The sequence below is a fragment of the Eumetopias jubatus genome, unplaced genomic scaffold, assembly GCF_037043125.1.
Source record: "Eumetopias jubatus isolate StellerSeaLion01/CBP00866 unplaced genomic scaffold, mEumJub1_p1.0 scaffold_3, whole genome shotgun sequence".
In the NCBI taxonomy this organism is placed as follows: Eukaryota; Metazoa; Chordata; class Mammalia; order Carnivora; family Otariidae; genus Eumetopias; species Eumetopias jubatus.
In genome coordinates, this window is record NW_028274809.1 from 39812964 (window position 1) to 39836158 (window position 23195).

The 23195-nt window shown below is 39.3% G+C and overlaps 1 protein-coding gene across 1 annotated transcript in view; it reads right to left on the bottom strand.

Moving 5' to 3' along the window:
* The window catches only part of SLC39A10 (solute carrier family 39 member 10), a 133146-nt gene that overhangs the window by 92354 nt on the left and 17597 nt on the right, over positions 1–23195 (bottom strand). Inside the window, exon 2 of the mRNA XM_028122378.2 lies at positions 17106–17208. The gene's annotated coding sequence lies outside the window, so the exon portion shown is untranslated. The remainder of the gene's footprint in view (positions 1–17105; positions 17209–23195) is intronic.

The following is a 23195-nucleotide window of genomic DNA, read 5'->3' on the forward strand; positions in this document are numbered from 1 at the left end:
GACATCTTTTTCACCCTTATCTGCACTTCGCACAGTTACTCCCCAACTGACACTTTCTAATTACTGTCTCTGCTCTGTGATAAGAACCCCTAAAATCTAGAAGTAATACGGTCTTTAAAAGGAAGCTCTTCTATTTTCATTTCCACAGAATTAGAGAAGGCTTGAGTTGTTTTTTTTTTAAGACATTATACAGATTCGTAAACCATATTTTGTGGCCATGAAAAAAAGTATTGTTTTCTCTTTTACATATCAAATTGAACTTTTCTTTCTTACTCTCTCATCTGAAAGCTTCAGGAACAAAGCCATCAAGAAAGAAAGTCAGAAATTAGAAAGTCAGAGAGAATTAGATTCACTGCTGTTAGTATCTGAGTGAGGCCTTTTTACCCCCAGGGAAGTCTGACAAATTTTAGGCTTTCTGAGCATATGACTCCTATCTCCAGGGGGAAAATAAAGAGTACAGAACAGAAAAAAATTTCAGAGGTTTTCATTTCCTCAGGATAAGGAAGGCCAGGACAGAGCCTCCTTTGGAACTTTTAAAGACCTAGACCTCTGTGAAGATTACATTTCCTCATACATTGTGTAAAGCAAGTCAGTACCAAGTTATAAATGCCAAAGATGCAAAACTTACCTGCATACTTAAATTAAGAACTTCTCTCCAGTTTGCTTTTTGTTTCTTCCTTTCACTTATAAAAGTTTAGGTAAGTTTATCGTTGCTGAGCTTTCTCCAATTGTTTGTATCCCTGCCTGCCTTGCTGGCAATCCAGAAGGGGCAGAGACCTTCCTTTTTATTTATTTCATTTTTTACTTTGATTTTTTTTAAAGATGTTATTTATTTTAGAGAGAGAGAGAGAGAGAGAGACAGCATGAGCAGGGAAGGAACAGAGGGAGAAGGAGTGGTAGAGAGAATCTCCAGCAGACTCCATGTTAAGTGCAGAGCCCGACCTAGGGCTTGATCTCATGACGCTGAAATCATGACCTGAGCTCACCAAGAGTTGGACGCTTAACTGACTGAGCCACCCAGGTGCCCCCAGAGACCTTATTTATACATGCATTTTCTTTGCTCATCTCTCATCCCAATGCCTTGCACTCACGGATACCTCATAAATGGATGGGGATGGCAGGTGGTAAGGAAGCACTTCTGATGTAACTGGCTGATCAGAATAAGTAGTGAACAAAGTCTTAAATCTGTAATGCCTTACTGGACAAAGATTGTGACTTTTCTCAAATATATGTTATTAGTACTTTTTAAAATTGCCTTTTCAAAGTTTGCTAACTTGTGAGTACAAGGTTCACTCTTCCCTCCTCCTCAGTAAGCAATTGACACACTTGGTTTTTGTTTTTTAATTTAATTGTATTTATTCTTTTAAGTAAACTCTACCCCCAACATGGAGATTGAACTCGAGATCCCAAGATCAAGAGTCCCATGCTTTACCAACTGAGCCAGACAGGCGCCTCTGTGCATAGCGTCTTTAATTAATGGAAACAGGCTTTCTTTTATGCAATGGATACAACCAAAGGGGTCACCAGATTTTGACTGCTGAATGATCTTTCTCCTTTATCTTCTTCCTGACTATAAATTTTCAGGAAATAACAAAGATTTTATTTTAGATTTGTCGTTGGTCTAATTTTTCCCAATCTATATACCTAAGAGGGGGTGTATGTGTGTTTGTGTGTGTGTGTGTGTGTTTTGAGTTCTACATTTTTAACAAATGACTAAAACATTTATTACTTTGATGGAATTCTTTAGCAATGTTACAAGTATATTCACAATGTTTTCAGGCCCTTTCATTTTCAAAGGATGAAAAAGAAAGTTGCTGAGAAACACGATCATATAAATAAAAGTATATAATACAGTATATTCATTTTGGCTCATTTAAAATTTGAAAATAAATCATTTTATAAAGGCAAAAGTGTTTTTCTTTTCAGGGCCAAATTTCTGTCTGAGAGGCAAAGCTTACAATTAATGGGCTACCTTAAACTTTAGCTATATAAAGCCAAAATAAAAATTACTCTAGATGTGGTATCTGTAGAGTACCAGTCATTTGCTTCACAGTAAATATTTGGTTTAGTATGGCCTCTTTTGTTTAAGAAATGTATACCAAGCCCAAAAGGATACATTTACTCCTAGTACAAACAATCTGCTTACAGTAAGTTACATTAATACTGGGCAAGGTTGGAGTGGCAGGGGTTGGGGAGAATCTATGTTCTTCTAAAAACTTATAAGATCACCAGCATAATTCTAAATGAAGCTTAAATAGAAGTATTAATATACAACTTACACTTAGGGGGGAAAAAATCCTATTATTGATAAAACAGTATACTCAAAATCAGTCACGTCACGAAAACACATGCCCTTGTGTAATTTTGGCAGAACAGCCCTGAATACAATGGACTTTTTTAGAATGGAACTTTTTATTGAATGGATCTCAAATTCCATTATAATGACATCATGCATTTATACAGTTTTTCACCCTGACTTTCCTCATAGTTCTCTCAACGATGGTTTCTGGCCTTAGCTGTTGCAGTCTGTGTTATCATTGCTTGGTGATATCTCTGTGGGATCTCTAGCTATTGCCCTTTCTGCTTGTTCCTAAGCCCAGACATCAAACTTCCAAACTGCCTTCTGGCTTTTATTTACAAGTCACTTTGTCACACTCATCACAATTTCTCTTTCAAACACTTGAGTTTTCCTTAAACCCTCTGCTCTCAAAATATTACCTTGACCTGTGCCTGGGAGGCATAGCTGATTAGTAGAGGTTTTCGTATTGCTATGTGATGGCCTCAAAATGAAAATGTTCGCTTTGGCAGACCTATGTAACCCAAAACACTTCTGGTTATGTTGGAGTGTTTGGACTTAATGGAGAAATTCCAAATCACTCATTTTCTAAAAAAGTGCAATAGGCACAATATTAAGAACCAACGTGACATAAGAGTACAGATTTAGAACCAGACTGATCTGAGTCTGAATCCTGATGTCACAATTTTCTAAGTAGGAGAAATTATTTGTCTAGGCCTGTTTTTTCATCTGCAAACTATTCTTACATTACAGGGGTCTACAGAGATTGAATGGGATAATGTTTCTAAAGCCCTAGCATATTTTCCTATGCATGGTGAGTTGGTCATTGGATTTATGATGATCACAGGTAACTGTTCTATAAAAACACAATTTTGCAATACTCTGGAATCCCCACCCCCGACCCCTTATCTCTCTGCTCTCAAAAAATCATCAGTCATCAAAGTCTGCCTGGCCACACAGTTAAAAAAATCCACCAATTAATATCTATATTTCCAGGCCAAATTCTGTCCCAGTGGTGGATCACTTCATACTTTAACTACTACAAATGAATTCTGGGTAGTTTGCACATCTCTGAATTGGTGAAAATTTTACCAATTAGAAAAAAATTTTTTTTTTTTTCTAATTGTGCGGGCCCTTTACTTTTTATCCTTAATCCTACCTTCTGCCACTGCCAAATCCTCTATCTGGAGAACTGAATCAATTGATGTGGGGATGTTTCAAAGCATTTGGAAATAATAACAGAAGGAATATGACTCCCTGTCTATACGTAGCTTCTAAATTGGTGTGGCTGACACTTCTACAAAGATATAAACAGCCCTTTGCCCCATACTGTGTTCAGTACCAAGAAAGTGAACTCCATCAAATACTACCTTCAAAGAAATCAAAGAACTCAAAATCCATATAGCAATCAATTTCCAATTCCAAATATGCTTTTAAAATTTCAGCTAATTTCTAAACATGTATTCTCGTAGCAGCCTTCTAAATATTTCACATTATTAAACATCTAAAAATACATGGCATATCTACATTTATTACATAAACACCTAAATGATGTATATTCTAATTTTGCTTATCTAAACAATTTAAAAAGTCACTCGTGTTAAAATAACTCTCCAATAAGCATCATCATTGAGCATAATGCTGTCAAATTTACTAGTGCTAGTCAGACAGCTGATTGTCAAAAAGAAATGAATAGGCCCAATGAATAAATTACATCTTGAGTGCTTCTGATACAAGTTAAAACTACGGGTAATCTGTGTTCTATTTGAAAAATATTAAATCCACACTTTTGAACTCTACTTATTTTTGGAGCAAGGACTCTCCGGTCCCCTGCACTGATCCCTGAGATACCAGACTCAGGCAGGGATTTGAGAGGAAAGAGCAGAGACCCAGCAAGTAGGGACTATAGCAAGAGACAAGTTTTCAAGAAGGGGGGTTTTCGAGTTAAGCAGGTAGTTGCTCAGTGCCTGGCACACAGCAATACTCAATAAACTTTGGATACATTCATTTCTTCTGTTTTGTTCACTCTATATCCTTGGCACCTAAAATAATAACGTCCCACATGTATGGTTCAAAAATAATTATGGAATGAATGCCTGGGTCCTAAAGGGACACTGATGGTGGTGATGACCTTCTTGAATAGGATCTCACGGTAGCAACTCACACAAGATCTGTAGTGGATTTTTGCTGGCAGGGATATGGAATTGGATCCTTAAGTACAGAGTGCTTGCTAAATAGAGGATTTCCTGTTTAGTGCTCCATGCTTTAAAGATTCACAGACAGATATCACAACCTCCAGACAACTTGACTACCAAATTTAACTCTAATCTATTATTTAACCTTCTTCTCAGAAAGTTTTGCCCCATATCTCATGTACATCAATTTACAATTTAATCCCTTCTTCCCTTGCTCCAAACTCTGAGGAAATAGTTATTTCTATAGTACTTTCATCTACTGTGAATGGAGTAACCATTTGTTCTTCTTTCTCCAGGCTAACTCAAATATACTTTCATGCCTCAGCTATTATTTCTGGCCCTTTAATTATCTTTGTTGCTCTTTGAATGTTCTCCAGGATTTTAATGTCTAAAGTTCTGGAGCCCAATCTTGGACATAATATGCAGAGACTGGCTGGTGGCGGCTGACACTGAATTATTATTGTATGATCACCTCATGCTTCCTATTCCAGTGTATGTAGACTCCTTTCAGCTTTTGTTTTTTCCATTATTACCTGCTCCGTTTGCAAGTTCATCTTTTCCTACAATTTCTGAGGTAATCATCTTTCATATTGAGAATCCATAGACCTAACTGGTCATTTTCCAGCTTCCGTCCTCAAGTAATTACTTGTTATGAATCAACAATAATTCTTCTCTTGATTGCTAAACATATTATAGTTTTAGCCCAGTGCTAGGGAAATCCGAACAGTCCAAATACAGTATTAATATCTGACTGAAATCCACACTCATCCCCATTATCATCTCTCCATCCCTACATGTGTGCTTCCTCCTAAGTCCTCTGAGTCTCCAAACTACTACATGTGCTACTTTAAGGAACCAATCATTTTTTATTCTATCTTTTCTCCACTGCCTACAGCTAATTTCTTTCAGTTCCCGCAGTTCAACACTTACATGTCCTATTGAATTTACCTCTTGAATATGGCCCTTCCTCCCTATTGCACTCTACCACCTGAGTGCAGATATTCAGCATCTCTGGACTGGACTACTACAGTGGCTTTTGGTTTCTCTCTTTCAAGTCATCGTTCTCCCCCAACACCCCCCGTTTGTCGAAACACATATCATGTCACTTTTTGCCCTAAAAAAAAAACAACAAAACAAAATCCACATGATATCGCCATTGCTTCACATGCATTCAAGACCCTGACATCACTTGCCTTTTCAGTCCTCCTCTTGCCACTTCTCTTCCCTCTCCATTCCTCCCTAAACCAAATGCTACACCAGGGATGGCAAATGGATCCGTTCTGATTAATAGGAAGTAGCTGCCTGAAACAATGTTTTAAGAAGTATCATGTCAGACTGGCCAAGTCCACCATGAAGGGGTGGTGACAATGGCAACGTCCATGTAATATATTTACTGTCCATTTACAGACTGACTATTTACATTTCCCTAACCCTTCACTTGCTTTTTATTTCCTTGCCTTTTTATTTCCCTAGGACTGGTCTTTTAGATGCGAGTCTTCCCTTTCTCAATGCTCTCATAGTTATTTTTTTTTAAGTTATTTAATAAATGATATTTTGATAGCAGATGGGCATACAAAAACAATTAGATGAATGCCTTATATTATATGCCACATGTATATGAAAGATCAAAGACTTAAATGTAAAAAAGCAGAGCTGTAAATGTTCTAGAATAACAAGGAAGATTTTTACTTATAGTCTTGGAGTGGGTTAGGCCATTTTAACTCTGACTGAAAATCCTGAAATCAGAAAAGATTGGTAAGTTTAATACTATCAAAACCAAACTCAACCACAAGTTAAAAACAAACAAGTAAACAAACAACTAACAAACAAAAACTCTACAACACTCTAAGCAAATACAAAAGACTGGGAGAATTATTAGTAACTCATCAAAAAAGTATAAAATCTTTAATATATAAAGAGCTTTTAGAAGTCAATAAGAAAGTTACCAACAACCCAATATAAAACTGGACAAAGAGTATGAAAACAGGAAGTTTAGGGGTGCCTGGCTAGCTCAGTCTGTAAAGCCCATGATTCTTGGTCTCAGGATTGTAAATTCAAGCCCCACGTGGGGTGTGGAGATTACTTGTAAGATCTTAAAAAGTACATGAAGTTTACAGAAAAAATATAAATGCTTCTTAAACATATCAAAAGATATTCAATTTCAGTCATAATAAGGAAGATCCAAATTAAAACCATTAAGGTATCTTTATTTGTACCTAGTAGAGCTAAACAAATATCCAGAAAGTTGATTAACACACTACTGAGGATGCAATAGAGAAAGGGGCTCTCATGTATTTCTGGTGAGAATGTAAAATGATAAAATACTTTTGGAGGGTGAGGTGCCTGGGTGGCTCAGTTGGTTAAAGCATCTGTCTTTGGGGGCGCCTGGGTGGCTCAGTCGGTTAAGCGGCTGCCTTCGGCTCAGGTCATGATCCCAGGGTCTTGGGATCGAGCCCCGCATTGGGCTCCCTGCTCGGCGGAGAGCCTGCTTCTCCCTCTCCCTCTGCCTGCTGCTCTGCCTACTTGTGCTCTCTCTCTCTCTCTCTCTCTGTTAAATAAATAAATAAAAATCTTTAAAGAAAAAAAAAAAGCATCTGTCTTTGGCTCAGGTCATGATCTCAGGGTCCTGGGCTAGAGTCCCACATAGGGCTCCCTGCTCAGTGGGGAATCTGCTTCTCCCTCTCCCTCTGCCCCTCCCTCCACTTGTGCTCTCTATCTCTCTCAAATAAATAAATACAATCTTAAAGAAAAAACACTTTTGGGAGGCAATTTAACAATATCTCTCAAAATTACAAATGCATATGCTCATGATTCATTCATCAATTTCTCTTCTGGAAAATTATCTTAAAGATACACTTTCCTATGTGAAAAATGTCTGAAGTTCAAAATTACTCACTGTGGCATTGTTTGCAATAGTAAAATACTGTAGGCAACCCAACTGTTGGGGACATACTAGTTCATACAGCTACATAATAGAATAATGTTCAGCTTTAAAACAAGCTTTTCCTTATGAAAAAGTATCTCTGTAATGAAATGAAAAGAAATAAATAATAAATTATTGAGGGGGGGAAAAAGCATTGTTCAGAGGTGAAAATTCAGTACTTAGTATGCATTTGCTTGAACATGCTTAAAGAGACAAAGGATACACAAGAAACTAATAATTGATGGCACATCTCTGTGGACCTGGGTAGATGGAGGATAGAGGTAGGAAGATTTCTGATTGAAAAAGATTTTAATTTCTTTCTAAAGTTATGCAAATGCTACAGTTTTCTCTATCTTGAATGCTCTTCACCCTCATTCCCCACCCCCACCTCATTATATATTCTTCAGATCTCAATCCTTTCCTCAAAAAAGTTGTTCTTTCCAATCTGGAAGAGTTTCAATTCTGTCTCGTTTTGAACTCTTACCTTTGTTTTTGGAAATCATTTGTGCACATTGGTCTCCCTCATCTGACTGTTAAGCTCCTTGAGGGGTGGGGAACAGATCTGGCTCACCTCCCCGGAGCCTGTCCCGCCTGGCACAGGGCTCTCTGTGAATGCTGGTTGAATGAAGAAATGCATGCTCAGGGCACCGTGTGGGGGCACTGGTTGGGAAACCACAGGAAAGATAAAAGAGGTGAGACAATGTCTGCCTTCGGGTAGTTTATCAACCAGGGAGGTTAAGATAAATACACCTATAATTATAAGGCAGACTGTGGTCACTGCCTTAGGAGTTAACAAATAAAGTCATATGGGATTCAGAGCAAGGAGAGTGCTAGAAGAATTTTTAAAATGTGTTAAATATCTGAAAAAGGCTGTAATATTTGAGAAGGGGCTTTGAAAGACTGGCGTGATTTCCTCAAAAAAGGGCAGAACATTTAGGGGCGACAGGGACCAGATGGCTGATACATATAAGTGAATGGCTTTCCAAGTAGAAACTGACTAAAAACAAGATCTAGAGGTCCTTAAACTTGGCTGGATCACTTGGGAGCTTAAAAAAAGCCGAGTACTCCGCCATAACTCAAGGCCAATTCGATGAGAAACTTAGAGCGGGATTGGGGAAGTGTGTAGGGGGGATGGGATAGAGGTGAAACCCAAGGATTTGTAGTTTTAAAAAACTGTGCAGGTGATAACATTGTACACCAGACGCATTCTCATCACCTGTGACTCGCTAAGAATGCAGAACACTAGGTCCCACCCTGGACTTTACAGAATCAGAACCGCCCTGTGACAGTATCTCTGGTATTCTCAGATACACTGGAAAGTTTGAGAAGTGCTCCTCTAGAGAACTTTGTCCCCTTCGGAGGGAGTGGCCACTCATTAGGTAGTATCAGGATTCATTACCCTGAGGGAATGCAGACACCTTGGGGTCTCATTTTTCATTTGTAGTACAGGCAACAACTCAAATCACTGAAATCAGGTAGAAACCATCAGAAGACGGCAGGCACCCATGTTGTACACTGGAAACCAGTGTACCACTGTGTGTCAACTACACTTCAGTTAAAAAACCCCAAATGACTGGGGGCTCGCGGTTCGCTAGAGATGGTTTATTAGTAGAGTTTGTCTAAAGCTTAGGTTGTTTTAACCAGACATGTTTTTAATGTGGATTTCTGATATTTATTTTTAAAATGTTTTTTGAGCAGCTAAAGCATCCCTGACAACAATATCATACGGCGAAGTTCAACATACAACCTTCCTCTTCCTTAGGGATACAGAGGTCCGTCCTGGAGAACCACTGGCTCAGCGACCTGCCTTCCCATCTCCCATAGGCAAAATTTAGAGGCTATATTGGAAATAAAGCTACACTACAAAGGTTTGGAGGGCTTGGAATGATTATTTAAGTAAATTAAGTCAAGCTTAATGTCCATCACTCAATATTTTACAAGTCAGAATTATACTGTATACTGCAATACAAACAAAAAAGCGAGCGTGCTCCCTCATGATCTGGTTGGATATATAATTGGCACAAAGGAAACAGTTGAAGATTTTTACCCAACAAATATTTATCGAGCTCCTGCTGCGTACCGGCGCTATTTCAAGTCCTTTAACTTCATCCCTTCAGTGGTCTCCCTAGCCAGCCAGCCTCCTGGAAAATTAATGTCATTACTCTTAGAATAAATGATCTCACAGGATAAAAGTGTGGATGAGTCAGGGCAACCCCTCGCTCCAGCGGGAGACTGCCAGTGCTCCGGAGCATTGTCTTTGAATAGGAAGGACCTCTGAGATTGTGGCAGAACAAAGGAGGAAGGGAAGTTCAGAGCAGGTGAAGATCCACACTAGAAGGTCTCTTTCTCCATTGCTAAAGAGTTGGACAACAGTTACAAAATTTCAAATAGCGATGCTAGGAAGGACATAGCTTTCAAAATATCAGCAACCATTTTCTCTTGCTCCCACAACCCTTATCTGTCATGTCATTCTTTTTCAAGTTCAGCTGTTGCACTGAGTCATGTTTGTATCTACCTCTGCAGAAAGATTATTTAAAAAAAAAATCACTTCTCTGGATAAATATCCAAAATTAATTGCAAATGAAAAATCAGTCTAAAGCTTTAACTTGTTGAACTTTCACTGCACTGAAGCATGCACAGGTATTTCTGAAACACACCAGGTAGTTTTGTAAACCACCCATAAAAGCAAAAATCAAAAACTTCACAAAATGGGTTTCTGTAAGAAGTTTTTTGATAGCTTTTGTTAAAAAGAAATTTCTAAGCGCTTTCAAAATTTTAGATGCTCAAAGAATATAACCACTGAGGACAGCTGTACTATTCCTTTATAATTTTAGAGAGTATATATTTATTTTGTTTTGATACAAAGCTCAGGTTTGTTTTTAAGATGTGAACAGCATAGTAACAAAGGAAAAGAGAAACAATGCAATGTATTAGAAAAGGCACACAGACATGACAAAAAGGAGGGGGAAAAAATCTCCTTTTGAGCTAAAAAGAAAAGAGGGGAAAAAAAGCTATCATCAAGGACGAAGAAAGGCATCTCTGAACAAGAAAGGACTATTTCCCCAGCAGTGATCTGGAAGGCTTTGAGGGTGGGGTGGAGAAAGAGAAGGTACCAGGTGAGAAAGTATTGTTTATGGTCCCCTGCGAACGGAACTTTGCTTTATATAACAAATCAATCCACTTACAGGACGTGCTTAGCTTCACCTGTTCGGAGATTAGTTCAGTCCCTTTCTCCTTCTTTGAATGAATGGGGAGGGTTTTCGGCTCACCCTCCGCCTCACCACAGGAATGTGTACTATCTACGGGGTTGTTTTGAAACCCACAGCACTTAAAGGAGCTGTATCAACAGGTTTCTCCTTCTCCCTAACATTGAGCCAATTGTAAAGGCTGAATAAGAATCTTGAACAAATTAGGGCGCCTGGGTGGCTCAGTTGGTTAAGCGACTGCCCTCAGCTCAGGTCATGATCCTGGAGTCCCGGGATCGAGTCCCACATCGGGCTCCCTGCTGAGCAGGGAGTCTGCTTCTCCCTCTGACCCTCTTCCCTCTCGTGCTCTCTATCTCTCATTCTCTCTCTCAAATAAAAAATAAAATCTTTAAGAAAAAAAAGAATCTTGAACAAATTAAATACTACCATAGGAATTCAAAACCAGCTCTACCTAGAGTGTTTTTTTTTAAACAGAATCACAATTTATATTTTTATCACTTCAGCCTTTTTTGAGCCCAGAACCATAGAGCTAACAAAGGGCTATTTCCTGACAGCTTAATACAAAGCACCTTTTAAGGAAAGCCTGAAAGTTGGCCTTGGAATGTGGGTTACTGCAGAGAACTCTTTCCCAGATGGAGCTGCTAATGCGGTTTTCAAGAAAACTCAGGAGACTCCAAAATATCCTTCCAAGCAATGTAATAAATGCCAAGCCTTTTATATGCTTATTATCTAATGCATTTCTATGGCCACTGCCCTTCAACACAAATATTTACCTTTTCTCTCTCAACTTTGGCCTATATACTTTCCATTCTGCCTTTAAATAAAACTACTTCCAGTCCATGAGTGGTGAGGGAAAACACTCATCATAGAAGCTTCACTCATCCCAGCCCTAAATGCTACAGGGGACAAAAAAAGAAAAGAAAAGAAATCACGGCAAATGTTTTAAACTTCTACCTATGATGGTAAAAACAGGAAACTGAGAAGTCATTTGCATTTTCTTCTTAGATTAACTCTTTTTGATTAAAGGGTTGTCCAGAACTTGGCTTGACATGTTTGCACAGCCATGTGTCACTATTTTTTTTCTTTTTAAAAAGATTTTATTTATTCATTTGACAAAGAAAGAGAGAGAGAGCACAAACAGGCTGACTGGCAGGCAGAGGCAGAGGGAGAGGGAGAGGGAGAAGCAGGCTCCCTGCTGAGCAGGGAGCCCGACATGGGGCTCCATCCCAGGACCCTGGGATCATGACCTGAGCAGAAGGCAGATGCTTAACTGACTGAGCCACCCAGGGGCTCCTATGTATCACTATTTTAATATCATTTGCAATTTATTCTACAGTACCAAGTGGCTACTCTTAAGAAGTTCTAAGAGTTGATATAATTTATCATGAAGCCTCTCAAACTTCATTTGGCATGAACTTAATTGCAAATGATTATAATCTGATTTCAAATATTAATCGATGATGTTGTAAAGAATGTGTATATTTCCCCATAACTAAACAAGAACACAATTAAAAATAGGCCAACATTCCCAAAATGAAAAAACACACAATAAAAAAACTGTTCTTTTTTTTTTTAAGATTTTAAGTAATCTCTACACCCAACATGTGGCTCAAACTCATGACCCCAAGATCAAGAGTCCCATGCTCCACTGACTGAGCCAGCCAGGCCCCTAAAAAACAATTTTTTGGGGTGGGGGCAGGGATGAGCATGCAGGGGAGAGGCAGAGAGAGGGAGAGAAAGAATCTGAAGCAGGTTCCATGCCCAGTTTGGAGCACCACGTGGGGCTCAGTCTCATGACCCTGAGATCATGACCTGAGATGAAATCAAGAGTCTGACACTTAATCCACTGAGCCACCTAGGCTCCCCATCCTAAAAAACGATTCTTAATCTTAATGATAGAAGTTAAAATCTCTGTAATAAACTGTTGATTAAATATTTTGCTAACTACCTTGCACTGATTATTTTAATTGACCAGTTTCTTGGATATATCAACATTTTTGAATGGGGATAGGTTAGGTAATTGTCTAGATAATTTATTAATGTAGATTCTAGGGTTTAAAGGAACAAACTCAAATGTCTGGTGGCTTTCCACATTTGAGGAAGCAAGTTAAGTAATAACAGAAGTAGAGAAATCTAGGGGAAGTAGAATAAGGAATCAAAGGGTACGAGTCAGCAATAAAGACTGTGAGAAACAATGCCCCAAACAGTGAATACTTAAAGATGCATTTCACTGTTTTCCTCAGTCTCCCTGGGATTTGTTCAAGAGTGTGGATTCTTGGGGCTCCTGGGTGGCTTAGTCGTTAAGCGCCTGACTTCGGGTCAGGTCATGATCCCAGGGTCCTGGGATAGGGTCCTGGGATTGAGCCCCGCATCAGGCTCCCTGCTCTGCAGGGAGTCTGCTTCTCCCTCTGCCCCTCCCCCTGCTTGTGCATGTGCTCTCAGTCAAATAGATAAATAAAATCTTAAAAAAAAAAAGTGTGAGTTCTTCATGAAGTTTAAAAAAGAAAAACAACTTTTAGGAAAAATACTCAAAAGTCAAGTACACTTCTTAGTGAAGATGGCTCTGAATCTTGTACTCAACACTGTGATTTTATCACTTCTTAAAGGGATATGAAAAAGCCCTTTCAATATTTCCGGAGGACATGGAGTAGTTCTAAGAGTGAAGTAAAGAACCACGTAATCATATAAGCCTTACTTATTTAGTTATTGCAAACCAAGATGATCAGATACCTCTATTAAATGAGAATTATGAATTAAAGGTCACACCTATACATTTTCTTCCTCCCTTCCTGTTTTCCTTCCTTCCTTCCTTCCTCCCGGCTTCCCACTCTCTATGTCTGTCTGTCTCTGTCCCCCTCTCTCTCAAATTTAGGCAATAGAGGATTTTTATCTTCCTTTGAATTCTGGTGCCAAAGTTGAAAAACTAACATAGGGCAAGATTAACTGGGTGTTGGAAACATTCTCCACAGTTCTATTCACCATTTCCACAGAGCGGGGCCTGGAAATCGGAGAATGCACAATGGGAGAGGCCGCTGGCTGGCTCAGTAGGTAGAGCATGCGACTCATCTTGGGGTTTTAAGTTCAAGCCTTGTGTTGGGTGTAGTGATTACTTAAAAATAAAATCTTAAAAAAAGAATGCACAGTGGGATCTCAAGGCAGATTTACTTAAATAGCCAAACAATGAAAACAATTATTCATCAACAGGGAATAATAAATTGTGTTATAATCATGCAATAGAACATTTCATAACTAAAACCACAGGGGTGCCTGGCAGGCTCAGTCAGAGGAACATGTGACTCTTGATCTTGGGGTCATGAGTTCGAGCCCCAAGTTGGGTGTAGAGATTACTTCAACAAATAAGCTTAAAAAAAAAAATGAGATGGTATTTAAAAAAAAAAAAACATGGAAAAATGACCAACCTGTTTTCCTTTCAACCTTGCCTCCCTCATTAGGCATGGAATGTGGAGAGGAGAGGGGAATTGAAGAGTAAGAAAAACTCCAAATCACTTGTAGGGCTTGGGGACTTCAGTTAAATTTTAGAATTTCTTGATTAGGGAGACCCTTCAGTCTCCGCATGCTTTGTAGGAAATACCGTGATCGTTTTTTGAGAACTGCTGCAAGGAGTGATCAGGTGGACAGAGTTGACTCTCTGGGCTTCAGGTAGAGAACTAAAGTTTGGTCTCAAGTTTACTTTATTGTTCTACACGTTTAAACAGAATGGGAAAGGAGGGAGGGCTGAGGGCAGAAGCGCTGTCCAGGAATGAAAGGTGTGCATGTGATTGGACTTGCCTTTTGTTCTCTGTGTGAAAAACCACAAAATGGATCCCGTGGATTGGGGGAGCAGAAGGCTGAGAAACACCGTTATCTATTTCTAGTCAAAGTCTCTTGGTATCATTTATGTGCTCTTCTTTTTTATAGAATCCTGGCAAATCCCCACCTCCTTAGCCTTTTTTTTTCCCCCTCCACAGTTTTTAGAAACACCAGGAAGCCATTTTTCCTATTCTCCTCCCTCTGGACACTTCTCAGCCCTGGCAGATCATTTCTAACAGCAGAGGCTGCGACTGGTGATGAATGTGTGGAAGGTTTGAGGCTTGGCTCCTGAGCTTTGTGCTCTGGCATTCCTATGTTGTCTCTTGAATTTTTAACAACAAAATTACTGCCTCATTCACCACCACCCAAAGTACTGCCAAGCAGAAGCTGACTGCATTTATGAACTTATTTTAAATTTTAAATTATTTCACTATGGTAAAATAATACTAGATAAAAATGAATGGACACAATTATAGAAATGCTAAAGCTGACCATATCATTTAAATAATATATATGGGGTGCGGGGCTATTAAAAATTTGGGGCTTATCTATGGGATAGGCATTTTATATACATTATTACATTTAACCTCATGAAACCTCTGTAAGATAAAAATTAGTATTCCTGTTTTAACAGTGAACTGTCAGACTTCAAGGATCAGAAGTACTAAGTGTGCCGAGGTTAAAGCCCTGGTCCATCTGACTCAAAAATCATTTTATCTCACTATTACTCAGGCAAAGTGCTTACTCAACATATACAGAGCTTAATTATTCTTTCATCCTATGAAAAAAACAGATAGGGTAAATTAAATCAGCTAAAATAAGATGGTAATCTCCCTGAGGCAAAGGCTGATTGCTTATCTTTTTGTTGGCATAGAACAGGACCTCAGTGTGTTAGATGCATACTTCCAAAGAGGTGCACATGAGAAAAATATTGATTTTTTTTAATTCACATACATATCACATACTTTTCCAAAGCATGTGTAAGCATCTACACTGTCATTAATGGATTCAAATACCTGCAGAAAAAATAAAATTTACTCGTCTAAATAAAAAGTGAGGTCCGTGAAAAAGATGGCTGATAATGCCAAATAATAACATAACGAAAAAAATTTAAAAAACTTGGGTACTGAATTACATTTGCAGATCTTTTAACCTTTAAAGGCACATTGGCTAATATTTCTATTATTCCAGGAATAACAAGCAAGCAGAAAAACTTTTATGGTACAACTGACCCTAAACATGAAATCACTTAAAGAACATGCGAATACAAGCTGTTTTCCTTATATAACACGGAACCTAAAGGAGCAGACTGAAATACAACTGTTGGTAGAATTACACTCTGATAACCAGTTCTTTATACCAAAGAATCTAAAAACTGACTGAACACTTTTTTCTTTACCAGGCTTTTCTTTTCCCTTTTCATTTTAGTTTCTCTATGTGGAAGAAAAGCAGAGAACAAGATTTTAAATTCTTAGTTCCTTTTTTTCTTTCTAAAATTAGTTTATTTACTTTTAAATTAAGTCAGCATTTGTTTCTGAAAGAACTATATCTTTAGTTGCTGCATTGTTAATGATTCTTTGCAGTTAAAGACATGCGGAATTCCAAGGTGGGGTGCTTTGTTATTAGCTTTTTACTAGTAACTCAATTGGCCGGATGTTGAGTACTTCAGAATTCAAAAGTTTTTTTCATAGAATAAAAGGACTTAGTTCAATAATGGAGGTCCATTTGGCTTTCAGGTAGAATTATTTAGGTTTTCAGGTTTGTGATTGCTTTTATTTCTGCTTCAGAATTCTCTAGGATGAGTTTACTTGTGAGCCAAAACACACCCATAAATAATGTTAATCTCCCTTAACTCCCTTAGCATGTCTGGTTGGGTCCATTTCTGAGATTGTAAGAAAAAAAATAAAAAAGTTATTTTTCTAGATTTGTCTCCCTTATTTTGTTCATCTTACTTATTACAGTCAATGGACATTCCTGAAATTTTAATGATGTATACCTATGCACTGTAAATGTTTTCCTCATTATTCCAAAATGTTTACTCTTTACTTTTGTGGTTCTGCACGTCATCTTTTTGAGTAGTCATTACCTGCAAAAGAAATGTCTACACTGGCTCTTTTTTTTTTTTTTTTTAGCCAAATACCTCGTTTTCATCATTTTGGGTTATTTTTGAGAACAATCTCCAACTCATCCCTGCATAAAATCCCTTGTCCACATTATGGTCCTTAAGGTAATGTCTTTGCAAATAAATCTTCCTATACCCGCTTCTCTGCCTTTAGTGCTTTCCATAATCTCAGCGTTCTTTTGATTTTAATTCACATTTTTTATTATTTTGTATGAATTTACATATTTCTTCCTTTTGACTGGTATCTACTTTGTTCTATTTTAAGGTCTTTAGTTTTTACTTTTGGTCCCCATGAAGTTCCCTGGTGATGCCAATTCATGAATACACCAAAGGTTTGTTGCATGGCTTCCTCCCTGAATGTGAGACTTCCTGGTGTGGGGCGGGGGGAGGGGAGCATAGCTGTCACTCATGGTACTGATGATCCCTGTACTCCTGAAGACACTGTTACCCAAAAGTGAAATCTTAAAATAAACGTCCAGCTGTTTAGCCAATAGCATATACTTTGCTAAGTAACTATACCATTTTTAAGAAATGGTAAATAAATGAAACTTACCCTTTAAAGAAGATTTCAATAGATGATTTGGACTCCTTCCCTCTTTATTTCAGCTTAATCCAGTTCAGGGAAATTATAGAAGCCTGTCAGGTCCGTCCAGAGGCTGTGGAGACCACAAATGCAAGGATAAAACAAGTCCCTCCTCCTAAATTTACATTCATTTAGATCAGTTGGGAGTGCTAGGGTTTTCAAATCCCAAGCTTTATATAAGGTGTTTTCCTTGATGAGTGAGTAGTAACTGTTTTCCCCAGCCAGTGAGGATCTTCGGTTTCCCCCCTTTTAAAGCTTCAGGTTGTTCTTCAACTCTATGTTGCATAACCCTCAGGGCGTTATATCCGACTTCCATATTTAATGTATTTTAATTCAGCCTTGTGATGATCTATATACACATTCATGAGCTCATCTTTCCCTTAGGACTTACACAGGTAGCAGAGATTAAGCTGGCATTCTTCACTACTTCCTGGCAATTGCAAGTCTGACTTCATGAATACCTTTATTTCTGCTCTTGCCATCCAGAAGTGTCGAGTAGAGAGTGTGATTACTTGATTAAATAAATAAAACAAGGTCTTTTGGACCGATCCTTCCATAACACCATATACACTGGCAACACACACATCCTGTCTTTTCCTCTTCTTCATATGCTCCCCTCTCCAGTGTTTTCATTCCTCTGAGTTATCCCTTTAAAATCTGCAAAGTTTTGTATCACTTTCTCACAGTGTGCATTATGCCTCATCCTATGAGTATATTCCTCTACCATATCCGCCCCAGACAAAACAATACAGTTTGCATTTGAACAGAAAGAAAATTATTTTCCTTCCATTTCTTTCTTCTTTGGGCAAGGGAAGGGGATGGAAGAGAAAGGTGTGAGTGGGAGAGAAGTAATGGCCAAAACAGAAACCAGTGAAGCTTGATCCAGCTCTATGTGTCACCTTGGAGGAGGTCATGGTCTAGGGTAATTCTTAGTTGAAATGATATCATATACCACCTCCTGTCACCAATTTCTCAAGTATTTCCCACTCCCCCTCCCCTAGCTACAAATCTCCTCTTTTAATAATTGCCCTACTCTATAATACTGCCATTTCTGTATTGTCTCATCTCCCCATTAGGATTCTGCTACTTTTTGTACTCTCTGCCTATAGCACCTAGCCTGGTCCTAGGCTTTTGGTAAATGTTTGCTGGATTGAAATAAATGGCTTGGCCTTGCTGAGACTCCCTATTTCTAGCATGTAGAAGAAGCTTGTCTCAATGGACACCTTCATCTTTATTGCACACTATTAAGGTATAGTGGCCAAAAACAACATAAATAAAAGTAACATGGTAGACTTTTAAGTTGCAGCATAAAACATTTTAATACTTTTTTTTTTTCCTGAAAGAGCTCATGATGAACCATTAATGCTTGGTGGTATAAGCCCCAGGATGCAGGCAGAAATGTTTTTGTGATTTTAAATACTTTCCACCTAGCATGGATAATAATCAAAGATAATTAAAATATATTAATGTATTTTGTGCAACTTTCACAAGTTCACGAAAGAAAATGCAGCTTAAACTTGAGCTTGTCTTCAGCCTCATCTACACAGTGTACAGGATCATAAAATATTTGGACAATCCCTGGATTATAGGTCTCTATGTTACCCCACATTTAGATCTGGAAAAGCCACAGATTAACTTGTGTCAATTTTTTTTTTTTTTTAATCTGCAAAATTGAGCTGGGTCAGGAGAGGGAGAGGCAGAGGAGAGGAACTAATACCTGAGCAGCATTTATCTGTATCCTACCCTGTTCTCGCATTTGTAAGGTGTGAGCTACCAAACTATCAGCAGCAGGGCAAGGAAATGAATGCACATGTCTTATTGGTAGGAGGTTGCTGTGTTAGATTGGTTTAGGAAGGGATATCAGGATTTAAAAAGAAGACCAAGCTATCCCATTGTATCTGTCTTGCTATAAATAATTACAATTAGATTTTAACCTCTTGGAATCAACTTATGCATCTTTATTTCTTCCCTTTTGCCTAGGCTTTGAACACATATGTTTAAATAAAGAATTTTAAGTTATAATGCAGTTTGCGTGTATTGAAATACCACATAGATCTTAAATAAATACCATAATGTTCTACCCAGCAAGTAAATCTGTAACATAGATATTATAAAATTAGTTATGAAAAATTTTTTGATCCCATCTGGAGTGAGAAAATTTAATAAACAGTTTTTAAAACATTTCTGATATTAGGCTCAAGGAGCAGGTGCCTATGCTTTTTTCTGGGAGTGGCTGATATTCCCAAGCTGCCAGAGCTCTGGGACACCAATGACAACAGTCTCAAACCTGAAAAAGGCAGGATGCCTGGGTGGCTCAGTGGGTTAATCGTCTGCCTTCTGCTCAGGTCATGATATCAGGGTCCTGGGATCGAGCCCTGTTGTCAGCCTCCTTGCTCAGGTGGGGAGTCTGCTTCTCCCTCTCCCTCTGCCCACCCCCCCCAACTTGTGCTCTCTCTCTCTCTCTCTCAAATAAATAAATATCTTAAAAAAACACACACACACACAACTGAAAAAAGGCTCAGAAGGTTGCCATTTTAAGGCATCATTTTTTTTTAAAGATTTTATTTATTTATTTGAGAGAGAGGGAGGGCATGAGCATGGGGGAGGGGCAGAGGGAGAGGGAGAAGCAGGCTCCCTGCTGAGCAGGGAGCCCGATGTGGGGCTCAATCCCAGGACCTGAGATCATGACCTGAGCTGAAGGCAGATGCTTAACCAACTGAGCCACCCAGGCACCCCTTAAGGCATTATTAAAACTTTGGGGAAAAAAAAATCCCACCAGAGACTGAGCATTCTTGCTGTTGAGCTAAATGACCAGCCCCCTCCTCCCTTGCTGAGGGTGAGAAACAGCCTGTATCTAGCCAGGGATGTGGAAACCATGTGGTAGATAGCTGTCTGCCCACAGTGTGGAGAGTGAGCCCCAAGGAAGCAAAATGAGATAATGGAATATAGAGACTGTGATTTAGTAAATTAGGACACAGGCATAATTGGAAATCCTCCACTGTCTGGAAAGACCAAATGAAGATTGCGCCAGGAGACTGAGGCTAGGGGAGTTTGTAATAGGTGCTTGCATTTTGCACCTCTTTCCGCCTCACTGTGTTCAAGATTAAGGCATGTTTAATAATGTTTAAGAATGGGGAAAAAAAATAATGTTTAAGAGTGGGATAGTTGGGGTCAAATAGACCTGAGTTCAAGTCCTGACTTTGTCATTGATTATGTTATATAACTAATACCATCAGCCCCCTACATAATCTCAGCTTTCTTATTTGTGAAATGGAACAATAATTACACTGACTTCACAGAGTACTTGTTGTACAGGTTGGATGACATAATGTGTGTAAACAAAACACTTAGCATGGTGCCTGGCATTCTCAGTGAATGTTAGCTAAAAACAAACAACGAAACATCAAAAACATCAATTGCCCGGCCTCTCTTATCTATAAAAAGGCGAGAGTGAAGGAAAGCCCCTGTAGTGTGGGATATCAGATCGACTGTCCCTCTGATCAAGGGCTGCTGTCCACCCTGTCTTCTGGTTATTTTGGATGGCCTTCATACCTCTCATCCTTGTCTCAGAGGTTGCGAAAGACATTCCTTCCTTCAAATGCTTATCAAGTGCCAACTCTGTGTCAAGTAGTTGCTATGTGATGGGGGTGTACTGGGAACACCTCACAAAGGGAGTTGAAGAGACAGGTGAGAAACAAAATAAACACACAAATACGATACCTGTCACTTGTAAGAAGAAAAAAATGGGACTCCACTCTGCAAGGGGTGACAAAGGAAGCCTTTCTGAGGAAGGGGCATTTAAGCTAAGAGACCAAAGATAAGATACAGCAGACATGGTGTCTGTCCACCCCTTATGGCCTTTCTCTGCAGTACCTGTGACAATTGCCAGCCTTGTGTGTCTTTTAACTCCCCAGTAGTTCTAGCTATCACAATCCGGAAGTGATCTCAAGAGAAGTTCGGGACAGGCTATTTCCTGTCAAGAGTGATCCCAGGGGCGTGGTCAAGAATGGAGCAGCCAGGCAAGCACACACGGACTGGTGTGGGCTATTACTGCATGGACACGGGGCCAGCAGAGAGTCCTGGCACAGCGGCTGCATGCCCCTGCCTGAGGAAAGGGTGCCTTTTCTACTCTACACAACCAGCTGATGGCCCTATGCAGCCTCAAAATAAGAGCACACTGAGAAGTCAGTGAAAGGTTTTTCAAAAGAAGGCTGGCGCCAGGGACTCAAGGTACCACCCAGGAATAGCCCAACTCAATCCCGAAGGACAGGTGATGTAGAGGACCCACCACTATAGACCTGCACCATGACTTATAACCACTTTTCAAAAAGGGGAAGTGTGCATTTCCTCCTCGTGGCATCAGAAGGATCATGGTTTGGGGGCACCTGGGTGGCTCAGTCAGTTAGTCAGTTAAAGTGTCTGAGTCTTGATCTCGGCTCAGGTCAGGATCTCAGGGTGGTGAGGTGGATCTCAGGGTGGTGAGGTCGAGTCCCGCATGGGGCTCCGTGCTCAGCGGGGAGTCTGCCAGAGATTCTCCCTCTCCCTCTCCCTCTCCCTCAGCACCAGGGGAACAGTAGCTCAGCTCCCCCCTCCCCCACCCCCAGCCACCTGAGGCCTCACACCACCCACTTCTTCCAGTAACTACTCCCACAGGGCAGTGCTGGGCCCCAAAGCTGTGATAATGGCCTCCTTCTCAGGCTCTCAAATCTAAGCAGTTCTTGCTGGATTCAGAATGATTCTCCTTCATACCAGAGCAGAATCATTCTTCCTGATTATCTAAAAATAAGCCACAAAGAATCCCTTTGTGGGAGGATTAGGGGAAAAAAATAGTCAAAGGGAGAATGTAGGAGCCCATGAGCTAAAAACAAGAATATGTCAAGTTAATGTTTGCATACTCAGAGCAGTATCTAATTAAAATATTTCAGAGGGTAGAGGGATGTTTTTATAGTGAACTGTGTTAAATTGGTTTCAATAGGTTTAACCCAAAAAAATCCACATATAATATTCTTTTGGCTAGCTTTCTTACATATTAAAACTTAAAATTATGCAGAGAAATTCTCAGGCTAAGACATGTTTTGGCCTAATTAGCAGCACTTCAGACTAACAAGCAGAATTCTGATTTTAAAGATAGCACTTATACTTGAGGCAGGAACTAACAAAACTGGCCATACTTGATTTCCATCAAGGTTTCCTTAGAGGGAGTTAAAGAGAAAGAAGAAAAGGAACTGAAATGACAGGAAGCAGAGCTGGACATTAATAGTGCCCAAATTTTATGTAGGCTTAGATGCATTAATTTAGAAAATATAATGCTCTCACCACTTTTGGAGAAGATACAAATTATAACTCTAGTTAATAGGTTTCACAGTTAACAAAATTGTTACAAACCCAATCCAGAAATCCTGGTTTTCTGGCATGCAGTATATCCATAGGAATTTCAAGGAGTGTTGTAAAAGTTTCAAAATAAAATTAATGTTTATTTGCCTGAATCTTGAAAAGAAATAAACATGAAAGATAACTTTTGGTGGGGGGGAATTGTGAGGCTATTCTAAAAAGACTGATAATCCCCACTGCAAGTGCTGCCATTTTTATTCCTGGGCCACGAACATGACTGACATCTCTTTTAAAAGATTCATGCAAAGAAACAAACCCTTTGTAAAGAGAAAGTAGATTAAAAAATTGTAATCAGTGGGCGCCTGGGTGGCTCAGTCCGTTAAGCATCTGTCTTCAGCTAGGGTCATGATCCTAGGGTGCTGGAATGGAGTCCTGCATGGGGCTCCCTGCTCTGCCGAGAGCCTGCTTCTCCCTCTGCCTCTCTCTCTCTCTCTCTCTCTCTCTCTCTCTCAATTTGTCTGTCATGAATAAATGAATCAAATCTTTAAAAAAAATTGTAATCACTAAAGAATGTACTTATGTTATAAAAATTTCAGTGCCATGATCGCCCTTCCCTCTGGCCCCTCCCTTACCCATCCTTAGCTGTCCTGCCATGAAATCAAATTTGTGCTGACTCTCCTTACATATATGTAAGTTCTTTTCCCCTGGATGTTTTCTTTCAGAGCATTA